The sequence below is a fragment of the Pocillopora verrucosa genome, chromosome 14, assembly GCF_036669915.1.
Source record: "Pocillopora verrucosa isolate sample1 chromosome 14, ASM3666991v2, whole genome shotgun sequence".
In the NCBI taxonomy this organism is placed as follows: domain Eukaryota; kingdom Metazoa; phylum Cnidaria; class Anthozoa; order Scleractinia; family Pocilloporidae; genus Pocillopora; species Pocillopora verrucosa.
Window position 1 is genome coordinate 20,066,331 of NC_089325.1, and position 18,233 is coordinate 20,084,563.

General features: G+C 38.9%; 4 non-coding genes across 4 annotated transcripts; 1 reads left to right on the forward strand and 3 right to left on the reverse strand.

Moving 5' to 3' along the window:
• Positions 1 to 892: 892 nt before the first annotated feature.
• Trnaa-agc (transfer RNA alanine (anticodon AGC)) lies at positions 893 to 965 on the reverse strand. Its single transcript has one exon. It is a non-coding gene; the product is annotated as a tRNA-Ala (tRNA).
• Positions 966 to 2,147: 1,182 nt separating this feature from the next.
• On the reverse strand, positions 2,148 to 2,221 carry Trnat-agu (transfer RNA threonine (anticodon AGU)). Its single transcript has one exon. It is a non-coding gene; the product is annotated as a tRNA-Thr (tRNA).
• Positions 2,222 to 7,827: 5,606 nt separating this feature from the next.
• Positions 7,828 to 7,900, reverse strand: Trnai-gau (transfer RNA isoleucine (anticodon GAU)). Its single transcript has one exon. It is a non-coding gene; the product is annotated as a tRNA-Ile (tRNA).
• A 6,240-nt stretch (positions 7,901 to 14,140) lies between these two features.
• Trnad-guc (transfer RNA aspartic acid (anticodon GUC)) lies at positions 14,141 to 14,212 on the forward strand. The gene has a single exon. It is a non-coding gene; the product is annotated as a tRNA-Asp (tRNA).
• The last annotated feature ends 4,021 nt before the right edge of the window (positions 14,213 to 18,233 follow it).

Here is an 18,233-nt window from a genome sequence, read left to right on the forward strand (position 1 = left end):
TTGAGGTAACGCGCTTTTGTATCGTAAGACCGTGCCCTGCAGATGGGGAGACTTTTATCCATTGGGCCGGGAATTTTCCCCAAATTTTTACCACAACGAGCCCGGTGGGGTTTTTCATTCTATGGATGCTCGTTGGTCCTTTCCCGGGTTCTTTGGAATCTAGAAGCCAAAATATCAGGAAACGAAAAAATGGTGGAATAAACATTAGCTGTTTGATGGCTTTATATATATAACACGAGCCGACATTTTGCTCATTGCTTGCATTTTTCCTCTTCTTCATGGAGTAGGAAACGTAAACCGCATCTCGCAAATTATCCGCGCGTATCATATGTTAAATCATCGAATAAGCTGTATGTTTGCGTTAAACATGGATGATTTCTGTGTATGTCCCTCTAAGATGGCACAGCTCATGTGGTTCAGAAGCACTCACTTAAGCGATGATAAAATCACCTTTTAACATAGAAAGTTCCAGTAACTTAATTGCTGTTTACAATCATCACATAACAGGAAGCTTCCTGATTGTAATTTTATGTTAAAAATGAAAATAATGTACTTCCGTCTTGCCAATGGGGAGAACCCTTTCTTTCAACCTTGGCTTACGTTAATAACTTTCGCTCCTCTGCTATCTTAAATTTTCTACATCAGCATTTGACCTGCCGATTTAAAAAAGGATTCCACCTAGATCTGTACAATTTTTGTTTTTCTTTGGCAGGTAATGATCCTATGGGGCAAATACAACAACTTTGTTGTATTTTCACATGGCTTTGATCTTCTTTTCAATTCTAGAGAAGATTAATGAATGAAAGAATTGGAAAAAAGCATTTGAAATGAACCTGAGCTGTGCATAAGCGTCATTTCTCAAAAGAAGAATCAAACAAATGAAAGGCACTATTGGAGAATCCGGGTATCGATCCCGGTACCTCCCGCATGCTAAGCGGGCGCTCTACCACTTGAGCTAATTCCCCAACCCTCAACGTCATTTGGCCTGCAGTTCAGTCATTAGATTTCAAGGAGACCTGACCGGTAGCATTCTTAGAATCTTGCTTTTCTGGGTATATTTAGCCTTTAAAAATACGACAAAGGAGGTTAAGATTGTGGTGGAATGTGTAAGATGGATTTTATCATATTAACTGCGGTGTAATACAAAGAATTCTAGCCCTGAGAAAAACCGTAACAACACACGTGAAAAAATACATTAGTTTTTCCACCTGTGTTCGATATCGCCAATCAACTGGTGACACGTACTCACCTTTCGCAACAATCTGTGATGTTGATGAATGAATGGCAAAGCCTTCACCATTCTCAATCCACCGTCTTTTGTCGAACGGAAATTTTCTCTGATTATGGCTGCTAAAACACGGAAAATTTCGTATCAATTGCATGAAATGAAAGTCCAAATTTCTTAGAAGCGGAAGAAAACCAAAATACGAAAAGAAAAGACAAAAGTTACGTGCTTTATAGCTTTTTTAATGGCATTTCTCACGGCTAAAAACGAAAACTGACAACTGGAAGATTTGCAACAGGTCGATTTTGGCCGTGTACCTGAAAAAACTTATTCTTTTGGTAGGAAAAAGTCAATAACTGAAAATTTTGCCAATTGTTTGTCTTTGTAATGATTCAACGCATTTTTTCTTCTCGAGCCTTATCGAGAAAGGCAGTTGAAGAATTTTTCGGGGACGGATCCCATTTTTTTCTTTCATCAATAAAGTCGACTTTTCTTGTAAGTAGAGAGCTATTGTGTTTATATAATAAAGAAAGTAATAGATGGTTTTGTTAGATATGGAATTTCTCTTCCCGTGATCAACTCGATTCCTTGATGTAGTGTTGAAGTCATCCCGTCCGCCTCAACAGCGGTGAAGTGCATGTGAAAGCGGAAGCAGAAACAACCCGACCATTGTCATCGGAGAGACCAAATCTAATAAACCTTGTCCTATTGTTCAGATCCTTCTCGAGATGATAGAGATGATAGAGGGGGACTGTTTGAGCTGTCGTCATTTATGAGTTCTGGATTGCACAAATAAGGCTTCGCTCTTTTGAAAAAAGAAAGCTTGCTGTATAGCAATATATATTTTTCCCTTCTGCTTATAGAGAAGACTTTATTCACTAATTTTGTGAGTTTGCAAACTATTTTTGTCTAAAAATAAAAGAGGCACCGATGGGACTTGAACCCACGACCTTCTGTTCACTAGACAGGCGCTCTTACCAATTGAGCTGCGGCGCCTTCACTATTTTAGATTGTTATTGGAGGAAACTATGAGACGACTAAAAAGAAATAGAAAAGAAAACTTACTTGTACTACAGCATTGATCATGGTTTTTGATCACCAATAATGAAGTTAGGACATTTATACCAGCTAGGAATTACCCACAACCCAACCAAAGTAAACGCCAGCTACTTTCTTATTTCTTATAATTTTTTGTTTGGAAATTGTTTTCATCCCCTGTAGATGTCTTTCACGACCTTGAACGACGTCACAACGGATCAATCGAAAGCAATAAATATTTAAATCATATCCAAATAACAATTGTCTTTTACAACGATAAACAAAGACAGAAACCTCAATGACTCCATCAGAATCTTATATTGACCAGACTAAGAGACTTAGAGACATTGTGAAAAAGCAATGCTAAGGCAGCTGCTTCGCGTGTATCCATAGACTTTTTTCTTGTTACCGCGTTTAAATTTAGTGCATGTGAACTGGACTTCATCAAAAAGACGAAAAGATGGAAATGGTGGATCAGTGATGAGATAAAAAAGATAGTCTATTTCCCGCATGCAAAGCGGACGCTCTACCTTTTGTTAGACAACTTTTCTAACTTTTCCTTGATCCACTTAACTATGAAAATATGCCATACAAGATTCTTTATTGATACTGCTTTGATACTTTCCTGTTTGAAAAATTATCTTTTGACCCTTTGAAGTATACTTCGCTATTATTTAATTCAGAATATAATAATTCAACAAGTATTGTATTATTCTCTTGTTCCAAAATAACTTCATGAAGGCAAAAATGAAAATTTGTACTTGATGCATTATATTTTGCAACATTTTAAAAACATTACTTGAACCTAAGTTTACTGAAAACACATGCATACGAATCAAATATCCACATCCCTCCCAAAGATGACGAGGAACAGTAAACCAATGATTTAAATTGAACCTTGAAAATATTACAAGCTTTGAGTTTACTCCGGCCTCTTTCTTTTGCATGATTCAGTTTGACAAATCAAGCCAGGAGTTGGTCGTTTTTTATAAAATAAAAAACAAAAAAACAAATATGGAAGGTTCACATCAGCAGTTTTTAAGCTTATGATGTTTCAAGGTTTAAACCAAATCATTGCTTCACTAACAGGTCTGTCTGAAAAAACTTGTTTTAAAAATTGCTTGTAGTTACTAAAGTGATACTTACGTTGCCAATGGAGTGTTCAATGCCAAGGATGATATTCGTAAGTTTTTAGACAAGGTTCAGCTCCCAGCATAAGTATACATCATACACACGGAAGGTACTTGACTTCCATCTTCCATCTCTTGTACAACAATACACTCACAGTGGCCTTGAAATCAAGAAAGTCAACAGCTCAACCTTTCATTTCTGTAAAATTAATAAGCTGCTCCAATTGAAATGTTCAAGGGAAGGCTTGGTACTATTCCCTGTAACATGTAAGAGATAAAGGCCAGCAGTTTCAGGTTTCTGAACACATAGGCTTCTGTACTGTTCATCACTCTCCTCTAGAAGCTGATATTTGGCACATGCTTTGACACTACAAGTAGGTAGTAACATAATAGGTTTTACTATTGCAGCTGGAATGTTTGTCTGCGATGCAACCCATAGCATAGCTATTTAATTCTTTTTTAATTCAGTATCTTCATGTTTCGTTAACAAAATATTAAACAGAAGATTACTTATTATTGGTAAATAGTTTCATTTTTAATGAATTAAACTCTGATTGTGAATATATGATAATCATACATGTGAACTGCAGATAATGAAGTGAATATAAAAACAATCTGAGCAACAACTTGAGCAGTAGTGAAAATAGGGCGTAAAAAAAAAAAAATTCGGGCCTGTACGGGATTTGAACCCATGACCTCTGCGATACCGGTGCAGCACTCTACCAACCGGGCTAACTAACCAACTGGGTGCTAGTTAATATGTTGGTTCCATATAAACCCGTAAAGTGATAAATAAATGACTGTAAATATATAAAAATAACATATGTGAACTGCGGATAAAGACGTGAATATGAAAGCGATCCTTGCAGTAATGAACACTACTTGAGCGGTAGTGAAAACAAGGCGTGAAAAAAAAAATCAGACCTGTACAGGATTTGAACCCTTGACCTATGCGATACCGGTGCAGCACTCTACCAACTGAGCTAACAAGCCAACTAGGAGCTAGATAATATGTTGGTTCCATATAAACCCGTAAAGTGATAAATAAATGACTGTAAATATATAAAAATAACATATGTGAACTGCGGATAAAGACGTGAATATGAAAGCGATCCTTGCAGTAATGAACACTACTTGAGCAGTAGTGAAAACAAGGCGTGAAAAAAAAAATCAGACCTGTACAGGATTTGAACCCATGACCTCTACGATACCGGTGCAGCACTCTACTAACTGAGCTTTGGATGGTGACAGACCTCGTTTCTGTTTATTCAAGAACGGAACCTTTTTCTTCGCAATTTCCTTTACATATTATGAAAACTTCTCGAATTTGATGCTGAATAAAAGATTGTAGCAAGCATTTCCAACTTGCTCTTTTTTATTTTAGGCTATTCCGATGACGTACCTTTCATATTTACATTTCTGTGCGCTTTCACGGCCTCTACAATGTCTTCTTTTCTGCATTTTACTTCAAACAAATTAAAATAATGGTTTCCATCTACTTTTAAGTCTTTGACAACAACGATAGCAATCCATCGTTGCATGAAGAACACCTTCCCGCCATTGCAGCATGCAGTGGTTTTGGTTGGATGTTTTCTCACCCATCGACAGGCACTTTTCATGTGAAAACCAACAAACAACGGTAAAAACAGTAAAAGCAACTTAAATTTGGGGTTGTTGATACTCTACTTCTGGCCTGATCGACTCCTTCCGTAAATCATACTTTCTGTGTGGAGTCTATTGTTTTCCTACCAACCAATCAAAGAAATTGAATTAATCTATTCTCCTAGAGGTCATTATTTGACGACCATACCGCTGTCAAGGAGCCAAAATGACCCTGGGCTCGAGATTGTGTTCCGCCTCAAAAGGTTTGGCTCCTCAGCCAATTTTGGACCGAAAATGGCTATGGATTTTGTCCATTACAGTAAGTGTACTAAAATGATTTTGTAGGGAATCACAAGAACGTCTCAGCGACTTTGTCTGTTTAAGTCCAAATGCAGGAGAAAGAGAAGTACCGAAAATGAGTCATTCAAGTTGATGTTTCAAGGGACTTTCACCAATTTCTAGGTCTAAAAAAAGTACTGACGAGGGTATGAAATTGTGCTTGGAAAAAGGCATATTTTGGTTAAATCAAGCTTAATAGAACTTGGTGGTTCATCCCTGCCACAGATTATAGCGAGTATCCTCGTTGTGGAAAGTTATTGGACTAACGATAATAATAATGGTTTATTAAAATACACACAATGGCATAAAAACTATGAATTACAGTGTGCCTACATGATACAAGAAATAAAGTTACATTTGTTTCGAAGCGACTGGGATTACAAGCTATTTATAAATTAATTAAAATTCGGATATGGATAAAATACTATAATAAAAATAACCAGACTCCTATTGATTAGTTGATTTTCGCCATTGCTGGGAAAAAACTAGAACCAAAGCGTTTTGTTCTATACTGAAAACGGCTAGAACTGCTACTGTTCCTAACATGGTGAGAGTGGCATTCGGATCGCACGGGAGGGAGGAGACGGTGCAGCTGGCAGGCCGGATTATTTTTGATATTGTGCCACACTTTGAGACACAGGTGGGCGCGTCTATCCTCTAAACTGGTAATGTTGGCTTGCGCAAGAGCCTGTTGATAGTGGGGGTCAGGATATACGATTCGCAGAGCCCTCTTCTGGATAGCTTCTAGCTGTTCAATGAGGAAGCGAGGAAGGCAGGTAGCCCAGACAACGGAAGAGTATTCTAGGACAGAGCGAACCAAGGCGCTATAGATGGTGACAAGGTCCGCCGGAGGGACCCCAGCGCGCTTCAAGACCCTAAGAATGTGCAGTCGCTTGGACGCTTTGGAGATGATGTCGTTGGTATTATCGTTCCACTTCAAGGTGTCACACAGGGTCAGACCGAGAACTTTATGAGATGAAACTGCCTCTAGAGGTAAATTATTCTAGAGAGTATTGGGGAAACGAGTTTGTTTTTGAGTGGACAGATGGTCATGATCTTACATTTTTTAGGGTCGAGATTCATGTTGTTCTGCTGGGCCCATTGCGAAATGCAGTCGATGTCGTTTTGCAGAGATGACACCTCCCCCACACTGGAGAACTCGGATATTGTTACGTCATCGACGTACTTCCAGTGGCTCGAGCGGAGGGGGGAGTGAGTAGCCAGGTCGTTGATCATTATCAGGGAAAGGATTGGACCCAATTTGATGCCCTGGCGGACACCGGCATGTACGGGCATCCACTCTGAGATGGAGTCCAAGAGCTTAACAGCTTGGCAGCGGCTACTGAGGAAGCTACAAATCCAACTAATCAACCAGCATCTAACACCTAGATTGATTAGCTTGGTCACCAAGATGGTATGGTCAATGTAGTAAAATGTCCAGAAAGCACACATGGAGGAACTTGCCAGGGCAGTCAAGGGACGACAGCCAATTGTGCAGCATGTCCAATAGGCACAAAGTTGTAGAAGTATCTTTAAGGCTGCCAAACTGTTGAGGATCAATATGATTTTTAACGTCATCTATCAGCCACTCGACAAAGAAATCTTCAAGCACCTTAGAGAGCACTGGAGTCAAGGCAATAGGTCGCAAGTCCCCGTCACCCGTAACTGGTTTGACCTTTGGGACGGGTGTTAGGTGAGAGTCTTTCCACCGTTCTGGAAACAAGCCAGATGACACTGAGCGATTGAAGATCACAGTTACTGGACCAAGTAGCTTACGACATACAGCTGAGCTGGTAATAGTTGGTGGTTGGTCCGGCGATGGTAAGAAAGCAGGAAGGGCGGCGGTGTCAAGTGGTTGGATGTCAGATGTAACAGATATGAAATAGCTGTTCAGACGAGTTGCAAGGGTTTTACCTGAGATGATGTTGCCATGTTCGTCAGGATAGCATAACTCGGAATCGGTAGAAGATTTGCCAGCAAGCTTGCTCACCAGGCTCCACCAGCTTCTAGGGTCTGAGGTTATGAGACTCATCACCTTGCGGGCGAAGAATTCCTTCTTGCGCTAACAGATTGCTATGCGCACTTTATTCCTGTGGAGTCGCCATCTATCGTTAGACCCAGAATGATATGCGCGCTGCCACTCCAGGATTAATGATTTAATTTCGGCAGACGTCCAGGGTTTGTCAGTCGGATGTAGTTTGACACTCTTCGCCGGGAAGTAGATGTTGATTGCGTTGCAGAGGTCGTCAGAAAACGACGATGTCAGACTGTCCACCGATAAGGAATCAGCTGCGCACGTGTGTGCAAACCAGCTATGTACACTAACCCATCTCCCAAAGGCGGTGAGTGCCGACACTGGAAAGCGACGCATTTTAAAAGATTTTTATCTGCTGGAAATAGAGCATGAAAAAAATAGTAAAAATGATACGAGGGAAACAATTGAGTCCTGAAATCTTTTTAGATCGTTTCATTTCAGAAAAATATTGTTTTCTCTGGTCCGTGTGAGGTTCGAACTCACGACCTTGGCGTTATCAGCACCACGCTCTACCGACTGAGCTAACGGACCAAATAAAATTAAGTAAATAAGTAAGAAAGTATGTGAGTGAGTGAGTGGGTTGGTGGGTGAGTAGGTAAGTAAGGGAGTGGGTGGATAAATGAGTGAGTGATTAAGTTAGTAAGTAATTAAGTCGGTGCGACAGTCACCGCCGTATTAACGCTTTTCCGTGGGCCTCCATCTCATAGTTCACGCAGTGCCAACGTAATTTTCTCTGCTATCCCGATAGACTTTGAGCTGGAACTGAAAGTGGTACCAGGATCGACTAGAATTGATATCAGGTCCTAACAAGCAGTATACAATCGAGAAAAGAGTGGAATTTAAGTGTAAAATGGTCCATCTTCTGAGCTTTGATCAACAGCCAGACAGCTTTGCTCAATAGTTTAGAATAGTTTATTTAATGTAGAAGACGTGGGAAGTATTTTCACAATCTTCTGAGTCAGAGGCTCATTTTAAAAATGCTTGACAAACTAAAAATGCAAAACAAGATAAAATGTGAGTTATGCATATACAAACATTAAAAAATATGTATAAATACTACGTAAGCCTTAGAGTATGTAAAAATGTAAAAATAGGTAAAATTATATACAGTTTATACATTGGCATCCCGTGAAATTAACATTATTCGGGCGAGCACGAAATTGTGCTAAAGTGGTCGAGGATTTGGTTACAGCTGGTAACTGATTCCACATGTGGGCAATCATGTACAAATTGGAACTGTGCATGACAAGGCCGTTATATGGAGGTTTCTTAACAAGCGGGCGCTCTACCATTTGAGCTAATTCCCCAATCCTATAAAATAGCTCAGTCCGGTCTTTTTTTTGGCTTCAATTAATTAATTATCACAAACATTTCTTTAATATAAGAAAGCCAATTGTCAGCACTCGGCCTTCAGTCTCTCCAGTATAGGGTGTACCCACCTCCTTTTTATCTACCATGCTCATCATCATTTTCTTTTATCGTAACAGATCAGTTTTACTAACGGTCAAATGGGGCTTTTTGTTATATATGTTTAAATCATTAAGGATGTATTTGATTAACAGTTCCGAAAAATAGCGCCAGAAAAATCGTAGGTGTTTTATTCCTCTGACCAAGCGCTAAATTAATATAGGAGAGCAAAAAAGGCGAATGGACGCTAATATTTATGTTCACAACTTGTTTAAATTAGTGAAATCTGAATCTTGAACCGGATGCTTGCATGACTTTAAATAGTAGCAAATGCATAAGTACAAATTTTAGGTGCAACCAGCACAAAAATCTGAAAATCCGGACGTCTTAAAAAGAGATAACGTCAGTAATCGGAAAACACCAATAAATGTGACCTTATGCCAGTAACGGGTAAAAAATTTCCAGCAATAAAACTCTTAAAACAATAACGAAGATAGCCGTATGCAAATCCTTATTCAAACCGTGCACCAAATTATTGCAATGTGGAGGAGACCAAATTATCGTAATTTAACTCTATAACGACGTCAAACTTCCTCGTTCACCTTAAATTCTCGATCAGAGTATTTTTCCACAATCACTACCTCTTGGCGTTTCAATAGTCGTGTTTTTTGCAAAATTCGTATTCATAAATTGGCCCACGTGAAGTTATTTCGGCTTCCTTCTCCCTATAAGTTCTGAATTATCTTGATCCAGATGATACTTTTACAAGGGTGGTTCAAGCCCACCCGGGACGGTTCGTTTTGCGTTCAAATGTTATTATTGTCAGGCAAAAGGATTGCCTGAAAATCATCTTGAAAGCAAACAAAGATTACCTATGTTGACCCTCGATTGTTTTTTATATTTCTTATCTGACTTTCGTTGTCTCGATTGAAAGAAAGAAAAAACGTTGTCACGGACTTCTTTACATAGATCACGTGGCAGATGAAACTGATTGCTGTCCCATTTCGTTATTCCTTATGTAGTCTTCAAGACTAGAGTGCATTTTCAATTTATCCTCCTTAACTTTGCGTTAGAAACGCTGAGGTTCACAATCACCAAACTTTGCTTCTTCTCCAAGGCAGGAGGAGATTTCGATACAAGTGAAGCAGCTGCTTGAGCCTCGTAATAATATCTTGCATAAGTCTCTCAAACTGGGTAATATAAGAGAGTTAATGATGTTCTTGTTGCTGATCATTGTGGTAAAGGACCATTGTTATATGGCTATGGATTGTTCCCTTAACGTCGTATTTGTCATTTGTGCCGACGTTTCTGGTAGTAAATGGCATCTTAAAGTGGATAAAAGCAATTAAAAGAAGATGCTACGGCCAACATCCTTTACGACAGTCTACTAGTGCCTGAGATTGCATGCAAGTTTTTGGTTTTCTTCGGACTTACTTAAAGTTGTCGGAAAGACTAACCACAAAAATGACTCCAAAAATGTCTTCCCATCCGATTGATTTCTTTTCAAAGTTTGTGTAGATCACATTCAATTGATTCAATTTTCAATAGCGACGGTGAAAACCTCTGTAAATGTTTTGAGTTGTTTCTTAGTGCGCACACATCCCAATTTTCTAAAATTTTTTTAATGATATCAGTCAAGGTTCTAATTTTGCCTTTAGATATATTCTTTGATTCGAATATTTAGACAGGTTTCCACCGTCGCCATAGAAAATTGAATTTATTGAATGTGCATTAAAAGAATTGTTGCAGAAAATTTAATCGATTGTCTGAGAACGAAGAGAACAATACTTTCCTAAACACGATTTTAAAATGGTTTTTATCCTCCTTAACAATTCTTGTGCAATTTGATTAATGACGAGGCATGCGAGTTATAAAAGTATTTTAAGCCTCGCTATCCGCTTAGTGATCCTTTCTTTGGACATTTGGGGCATATTTACACAAGGTCTAACCCAAACCGCTGTTTTACGCAACCAGTGGGCCTCAGGGGTTCTTTATGGGTTGGTTTAATTGAATGAAAATTCCTCCACTATTAGCTTTCGGTCCTCCTGACACTATTTACAAAAATAAATGTCCAGATAAAAGGTTCGGCCAAATTGAACATGGCTTAGAACGCGGTTTTGTTGAAGTTTACAAAGGCGATGCATAGTCATCATTTTAGAAGGCGAGCTTTTTTCTGAGAATAAACAAAAGGAACTGGGCACAAAATGAAGAAAAAGGGTATCGATCTCGGTACCTTTCGCATGCAAAACGGGCGCTCTACCACTTGAGCTAATTCCCCAAACATAGCACATTCCGATGATAGAGAAAGCAATTTGCCTCCTACCTTTCCGGAATAGACGTTATCCGGCCCCCTAATTAGAATTAATAATCTGTCAAAATAGTTTATCTTGATCGATCAGTTCTACTGAGTAAATCTAAGAGACGCAATATGATAAAAATAATTCTTCACGTAGTTTTGGTATCGTATGACTTGTCCATGAGCCGAGACGGCAAAGCGTGGTGCGGATAACAAGGTTGTGAGTACGACCAACACGCGCACCAACAACGGACCTATCAGGTATTTGTCTGTTATGTCGAGTGTAGTGGTTGTTGTAGTTTTTCTTAAAAAAAAGAGAGGGTCAACGTATTTGTTTTCGTTGGATAGACCATCCTTTGTGTAGTAAAATAGCCTTGCACGTCTGATGGCCCGTGGCCGGCCTTGAATGATGTCCACAGTGAGTTAAACTAGAAATGTTAATAAAATACCTACAGGTGCGGTGGTAAACCACGTGATAAACGTGTTGGGGAATCAGCTCAAATCGTTGAGCGCCCGCTTATCTTACGGAAGGTATGAGGATCGATGCCCGGATACTCTATTTAAAGATTTTATTTATTTTACAATGGGATATTACGCTTAGTCACCACTTGTGACTCCTCACACGGACCAAAGAAGCCATTTTTCCCCCCTCATCTATCCAACTGTTAATTTCCTCACATGTTAACCCTTGAATACCACAATTCTGTAAATAGTTGCTACAAAAGGGTCGTTGATGATGTTTCATTATTCCTCTGACTTAGTGTTTAATTAACACTGGTGAGAAGAAAAGTGGACGAAAACCAATTAAGTACGTTCACAGCCTGTCAAAGTTGATGATATCCGAATTTTCGAAGCTTTGAACCATATGCTTAAATCAAACTTAAAAGAAGATACAGGGAAAGGCCATAGGTTTAAAATTCATCTTCATTCCAACTGATAAGTGAACCAACCTTATGAACTGGGTTTGTCATGAAGTGACTAACGTCGTAGCTCTAATCAACCAATTTTTTTGAAAGCTCAGTATGAACACTTGAAGGTATGTACATGAACTTGGGAATTTGTTGTGACATATAATTATAGATACTCAATCTTGAACAAATAAAATTTTAGGAAAATATGCCAGAGAAACCGGAAACCATATAATTTGCATCCCCGTTATCATAATACATCCAAAGAATTTAATTCTTTCTGCGGCTTAACATTGACATTAAAGCCCAATGTCCAATGCCCAATGGGAAAAAAAGGAGTCCGCTTGTTCATCCTTACATTCCTCTCGACCCACAGCATCTTCCTGTGTGTCTTGGCCAGTCACTTTAAGAAACTCGGGTTATGTTTGGCCCTGGGTGACATCTGATTTAAAGAATACAACAAAGTGGAAGGTCCCGGGTTCGACTCCCGGACAGGCCCGTTTTGCTGTGAAATATGATGTGGACAGAGTTTTTGTTTGCCTGTCACTCCTGTTGCTGACTGGCTGGTGAAGTCGGGGTGACACGCGAGTTACGCACTCTCGAAAGTTTCATTTTAAGTCCACGTTTGATAGTAATTCAAGAGTCAAAGGATCAATTTTTAACATAATCATAGACAGCAGAAAGACGTCGAAAACGTGGAGAGAATGATTTCGCATAGACAGAGCGAACGACAGGGTTTCGCGAAATTATATTAAATCTAATCCATACGAGTAACTTTTGCGATTCTTCGCCAACATGTGCATGGAATATTTAATTTCGTCTGAGCTTTCTCTGGTGCGATTCCCGCCAAATAATTGGAATACAGAGGCTGGCAAGGTCACATCAAACTACTAGGCGAAAAAGCTGTTCACGAGTAGTTGGTGTAGCAAAGCTTTGATTCCGACAAGTGTCGTTTGTTTATCTGAAGTCTGCATGAATTCTCCTTAAATTTCATTCTTTTTCGGCAATACAATTGACAGATAGTATGCTAGGCCCTCGATTACTTTCTTTCTTATTCGACTTTGGCTGCCTTGACAAAATGAACGAAAAACGTGATTTGGGATTTCTTTTGGGATATTCTATATCAGGGGAATTTTCTCTTCTATTCCACTGTTTCTTTTGTAGTCTTGAATGCATCTACGATGTATTCTTACTGCCTTTGCGCTAGGAATAATAAGGTTCACGACCACTTAACTTTGCTTCTTTTCCAAGGTGGAAGGAAGTCTGGAAACAGGCGAAGCAGCTACTTTAGCGTCGTCATTTATAATGTCTCATATAAGTCTCTCAATCTGGGCAATATTAGATACTGAAGGAGTTAATGATGCTGTTGTTGCTGTTTGTGGTGGTAACGGACAATGGTCATATGGCTATGGATTGTTCCACCACCGTAGTATTTTTTTAGTCGGGAGTATCTCTAGTGGAAAAAAAGCAGAGGAACTAGAAGTAGGTAGCGGTTACATCGGTTGGACTGTAGGTCATACCTGGCGTACATGCGCTAACGTTTTATTGATGACCGGAAACTATGATCAAGGGTATAGAAATACAAAGCAATCTCGCCCATCTGTATTGTGGCTCACTTGAAAAGATCCTGAAATAGTCCAGGCTTGTGGTGACAATTGTCTCTCAATATCAGCTATGAGTTTTTTGCAAATCAAGACTATTGCATGGGGCCCTGTAGTTTAATCGGTTGAAGTGCCTTGTCTAGCAAAGTTGCGGGTCTAAATCCCATTAGCGTTTTTTTCTAACTGAGAAAATCTCCCTGACGTTAGCAAAGTTTCCACAGCGTAAAAACAAACTAAAGTAACTCTATGGTGAGCTCGTGGCTGTTTTTAGTTAAAGCCAATGATCCTGTGATTCCAGTAAAACAATGTATGTATGCATGTATGGGTGTATGCATGTATGTATGTATGTATGTATGTATGTATGTATGTATGTATGTATGTATGTATGTATGTATGTATGTATGTATGTATGTATGTATGTATGTATGTTCTGCGGTTAGCTCCTTCTTTGTTCGGAAAGTCATAATGACAAAAATGTTTAAAGGAACCTGAAATTGTTTCAAAACTACTGGTTCTCTATAGGTCAGCTATTATTCATTAGATTGTGTCTCCACTGAGGTCCTCGGTAGTATAGTGGTGAGTATCCCCGCCTGTCACGCGGGAGACCGGGGTTCGATTCCCCGCCGGGGAGATATATTTTTTTTCACAGGTGACAAGAAAAATTGCCATTTTTATCTCATTAAAAACTCTTTGTGGTATTCATGAGAAACGAATTTGAAATCTTTGTGAAGCGCATGTGAAAACGGAAATACAAACAACCCGGTCAATGTAATCAGACGAAGTAAATCTAATAAACTGTGTCTTATTGTTTAGAGATGATAAACGGGGAATTGTCTGAGCTGTTGTCATTCTATGAGTTCTGGACCGTGCAAATAAGGCCTAGTACCTTTGAAATTCCAATCCTCCTAACTCTTGCTGTATAGCAATGTATATCTCATTTTTCCTTCTGCTCGTAAAGATGACTTTCCTCTGTTTACTAACTCTCACTGACTTATTGGGTGCAGTTTGCAAATGTTTTCGCTAAAAATAAAAAAGGCACCGATCGAAATTGAACCCACGACCTCCATCTTGGACGGTAGGTGCCCCTGTTTTTACTTAGTCGTTTTTCGTGTTCTCTTGCGAGGTCAGCTTTATCTTTCTCTCTATGACCTGCTTCAACAATCCGTCGCTGTGGAATTATTTTTTTTTTGTTTTGTTTGAGGTGTCTGTGACACAGCTGACATCTTGGCAAGTAATCCCGACGCAATTTCATTTGCAACCGGTATGTGAACATGTGCTTGGATTATATTTTTAGCATTTTGGTCTATCTCAGACTTAATAACCTCTAAATAAAGAAAGGTTCGTACGAGCATAAAAGTCTGATGAAATTTTGATTTGTTCGATTGAATGTAAAACTAAAACAGATTTTGAACTATGGACACATTTGCAAACAATAACTTTGTTCCTGGCAAGGTTCGAACCTTGACCTTCCGCGTGTGAGGCGGACGTGATAACCTACACTACAGGAACCTTAACTACGGAGGTATATTGATCTTATCAAAGTGAAATAAGTAGATAAACTAATAGATGCAAAAAAAAAAAAAAAAAAGTAGAAAATAGTATATAATTATCCGCACGAAAATAAAACTAGTAGATTTTTCGAAGAATTTGAAGTGCAAGTGGAAAAACGGCTACTCCTGCGATCTACTCGAGGCGCAAAACAAACCATCACTAAATGAGCACGAATCCAGAAAAGAGTTTGATAATTAATCAGAATGAACGGCCGTATTTTCAGCAACTGTGCTGCTGTGTTGCTGGAGTTGTTAGACGAAACACCAAAAATATAACTACATCGAGATCCTTCGGAAGGCAACCTAACACACCATTACCAATACTTCATCGGATCGGGAAGAAGGTTTTTGCTCCTATATATGACTAATTAGCAAAGTCAAGAAAAGCTACGAAGACGCGAAAACTAAACTGAGCATAAATGAAAGCCACGAACAAAGACAATTACGTAATCAATTCCAATCCTGGCGCTTACAAAAATGTTATTGTGGTCGTCGCATGACAGATGCGACCTGGTGTCACTCTCTTTCAATAATTCCAAACAAAATGGGTAATCTTGTTCGCAATTAATAGTGATTGTGTTCGTTTTTCTAAGGCGCTGCACCTGGTCTTTTTCACAGGGAGTATAACAGGATAAAGAGCAAAGGGCAGACACTCGAGACATTGGCTTTGAAACTCTTTACGGTGGCCAATTTACGTCATCAACTCAGTTGATAAAACCACATTATCCAGCATTGGATTTGTTTGCTACTCAATAAAAAGCCATCGTCTGTTGTGGCAGCACTATGAGCCCAAATAAAATAGGTTTTAGTGAGGCCTCCGAAATCTTTTAACTGGAGTTTAAACATGATGGAAGACAAGAGAAGTGAGATGAGCAGTAAGGATGAGTATTGTTGCAAGACTGGCCACGAGGGTGTTTAAATGGGAGAGCGCCCGCTTTGCATGCGGGAGATATCGGGATCGATACCCGGATTCTCCACTTTTTTTTCTCATATTTGCCACTGATGACAGAAAAGTCGTAAACCTCTCAGGAACCTAAAGGAGATGAAACTGGAAAGGAACGCCACTGTTTTTGATACATATCGGCCGTTTTTGTGCCTACCAATAAGAGGCGGACATTCCTGCAAGGTGAACAACAAAAGACATGGAAACTTAATTTTTTTTGTTATTTTTTACTTCTGTAACTCTTATCGTGGTCTTCGGAAAAATAATCGCGATAGAGAGGTTCACAATGCGTCATGACATTACTGGATTTTGGTGTGTAAAGGCTCAAAACTTTCATGTGTTGTGTGAGCACTAACATAGATAAAATGTTCCGAAGTGATTCGCCGGCAAAGGTAAGTGCGTTTTAAGTTTGTTTCGTTTATTTCAGCCTCAATTTTCTCTCAAAAGAAAGAATTCACGAAAAGGAATTTTGAAAGAAATTTTTATTTACTTAATCGAATTTGTAAAGATTTCAATTAGTGCGGATATTGGACAGGTAACGTCCACTTTTCGTTCAAACACAATGAGTAAATATGATAGAGACAAAACCAATACACCCCAGAAACCTCTAAGAAGATTAGTGGTTTTGGCATCGAAATTTATAAAGAGCTAACTAATAAAGGGAGAAACATATGCGACGATATTCACGTCAAGTAAACTGTGTTAGCTAAGAGTAGTTTCACTAAGGGCCTTCACTAGATTAATTTTAGGGGCCGTTGGAAACAGAGTCCATTGCTTGGAGCCCCACGCGAGGTTCAAACCAAACTCTCCATAAAGGATCATTGATATAGAAAAGTCTTTGAAATGAGGGGTACAACAGTAAATAAAAGATATTTTTCCGATAGGCGCGTAAAAATTACTGCAGAGCAGCGGTGGTTTTCGTATTGTGGTAGGTGGAAGGTGAAAACCACTTCAGCAGATGAAACCTCTCTATCTCTGTAAGTAGTAAGAACTTATCCCGTGTTGTTCAGAAACTGGGTCTGTGTTTGTAACCTTGGGTTTATAACCTTCTCATTGCCTTCTTAGTTATTCAACAAAAAACGGTGGACCTGTCGGTTGGAAGAAGATGTCACCTTGATCTTTAAAAGGCTTTATTTTCCTTAATATTTGATAATCGTAACATTGAACTATAGCAGTTTAATAACATAGTTGTTCTAAATGTCTTGATCCTACTCTCCGACCACTCTGATTAATGAATTAGGTAAACTACGAAAGGTATTACTGAGCCTCATTACAAGATCAGTAAATATTTCATTTGTTTTTATCCAAATCTAAGTTTACATTACCGATACATAAGCAGCTTTTCACATGGTAAGGTATTCAGAATTAGAACAGAAAGATCCAGTCGATAAATAGAGAATACATGAATTGATCCTGGTTCCTCCCACGTGCGAGGCGCTCTACCATTTGAGCTAATTCCCCGGCCCTAAATTAAATTTACCAGTCAATACTTTTCACTCTATTTTCCTGTTACAAGCATTCTTAAGTTTTGTAGACAAATCATTGCATGGAAGATATACGCTTGAGGTATAAGTCAGCAGTTACGTTGAATAGACCTCTATGTTAGCTGATTAGTTTCTTTTAAAAATACAAGTAGAAGTGATATATTTTTTTGTCATTTGCTCATATTCCCATATGCATGCCACTTGTTTCCAAGTTTTGTTGCAGAAAACAAAAATTGTGAACATCAGCAGAGTTTGTGAAATAAAGAACGTCCCACAAAGATTTTACGCCTTTATCAACTAGAAAATCAGAGCTAAATAGGTGGTTGATGTCCAGAATCAATAAACTTTTAGAAAAATTCAGGAAAAATTCAGTCCAACCTACTTTACCCCACAGCTAAAATAGCCAAATCTGTATCGAGATAAATCACACATTACTGTGTTTATACTAACCTCCAAAAAACATGAAGGCACGAGAGCAGAGAAGGCCTTTTAGCGTCACTTTTTATGCAAGAAGTACTAAATTATAGTTTTAATAAACACCAGATGTGAGACTCTTATATTAAACTTTTTGGGAAAGAATGTCTCTCTGATGTGTTTGTTCGGGGAAGACATTTGGTGCAGGAAGGTTTTGAGGGGTAAAGCAATAAAAAAAAAAACAAAAAAAAAAACGGGCCA